The sequence below is a fragment of the Octopus bimaculoides genome, chromosome 4, assembly GCF_001194135.2.
Source record: "Octopus bimaculoides isolate UCB-OBI-ISO-001 chromosome 4, ASM119413v2, whole genome shotgun sequence".
In the NCBI taxonomy this organism is placed as follows: domain Eukaryota; kingdom Metazoa; phylum Mollusca; class Cephalopoda; order Octopoda; family Octopodidae; genus Octopus; species Octopus bimaculoides.
Window position 1 is genome coordinate 141888327 of NC_068984.1, and position 1764 is coordinate 141890090.

Genomic DNA, 1764 nt, shown 5'->3' on the forward strand with positions numbered 1-1764 from the left:
TCATCCTTTCGGGATCGATAAATTAAGTACCAGTTGCATGCTGGGTCGATCTAATCGACTGGCCCCCATCCCCCAAAATTTCGGGCCTTGTGCTAAGAGTAGAAAGGAATATATTTCTTTGAGTGTCTTTTAATGCTTTTGCGATATGTATAAATGTATATGTAATGGCTCAGTCGGTAGAGTAAAGGGCTGTAGTGGTTCAAGTTGGAATCCTTAGGTCGGCGGTTCGAATCCCTCTTGCGAGATCTTTCAGGCGCAGCTACGCTGTGCGGTAAGAAATTTGCTTCCTATCCACATGGTTCCGGGTTCAGTCCCATTGTATGTGTGTGTGTGCGAGCGCGCGTGTCTTTGTAGTTCAGTTTGTCCCCCACCGCCGCTTGTCAACCGGTGGTGGTAGGTTTACGTCCCCGTAACCTAGCGGTTCGGCAAAAAGACTTCGATAGAATAAGTACCAGATTTTAAAAGAATACGAACTGCGGTCGATTCGTTCGATTGAAATTATATTCTCGAAAGCAGTGCTCCAGCATGGCTGCAGACTCACGAATGAAGCAAGAAAAATGTAAGAGATTAAGGATATATACACACAATGCAGTTCCTGTCAGTTCATGGGATCTTGTCGAAGGGGTGTGTCTAATGTTCTGTGATCTAATGGATCTCCCTGTTTTCTCTACGACCTTAATGATGAGCTTAGCACCGTTCAAAACCATTGTTCTAATTCATTTTCTTTCATCTGCTAGGCTATTATGTAGTGTGTTTTTTTCCGAAGAATTTATGGTGGTAATAGCGACTTTTGACGTCTATTTTTCACTGCGTGGTGAGGCACAAGCCAAGCCCTTGTTATAATTATATATATAATTAGGAAATATTTATAAAATTTACCTATGAGGTTTTATTTCCGCGCTGACCACGTGGTAAAAATAATTAACGATTTTTACCCTTTATTATTATATATATACACAGACATGCAGGAAGTAAATAGACACCTTTAATTTTCAAAATCTTTTATTTGATATTAATTGGTTGAAGGAGAGGTTTTCTTCTAGCTGCTCGTCCATAATACCCAAGCTTATGCAAATATGTAACGTACGTTCTGGACTAACTTCTAGCTGTTTTGCAATGTCAGAAGCCTTCGAATGGGGTTCGTTTTCCACAATTCTCTTCAAACAGCAAAGCTTCCTTTTCGAGGGCCCAGGTCGGCCCGGACGAGGATCTGTTGATTCTTTTCCTTGGATTTTGAATTGCACTATAATTCTATTAACAGTAACAAGAGGAATTTGAAGATTTTCAGCAAGACCAACCTTAGATTACCCAACAATACGACCTCTTTGAAAATCTGAGTTCTGCTGAATTTTTTGTGCGTGGCATGGTTACTCTTCGCAAATGTTTCATATAATGGCACCTGGAATGAAGAAGAATAATTACATTGTAAATTCTTCACTGCTGAAAACATATTGAGATGCTTAGATCAGAAATTTTGAAAATTAAAGGTGTCTATTTACTTCCTGCATGTCTGTATATATATATATATATATATGTATATATATATGTTTATATAGGTATGCATATATATTTTATATACTTTTGTGTGCCTGTACACGCATATGTATTCATTTATGAAGCTTCATAAACCTATATATATAATATAATAAATGTTGCTATGATATTATATGCTTGGGTTTATGTGTGTATGTGTATATGTGTATGTGTGCATATGTGTGTGTATGTGTGTGTATGTGTGTGTATGTGTTTATGTATGTGTGTGTT

The 1764-nt window shown here is 37.8% G+C and overlaps 1 long non-coding RNA gene across 1 annotated transcript in view; it reads right to left on the bottom strand.

Annotated features, from left to right (window-relative positions):
- Window positions 1-1195: 1195 nt before the first annotated feature.
- The window catches only part of LOC128247694 (uncharacterized), a 24974-nt gene continuing 24405 nt past the window's right edge, over window positions 1196-1764 (bottom strand). Inside the window, exon 3 of the long non-coding RNA XR_008264061.1 lies at window positions 1196-1399. This is a non-coding gene — a long non-coding RNA (uncharacterized LOC128247694). The remainder of the gene's footprint in view (window positions 1400-1764) is intronic.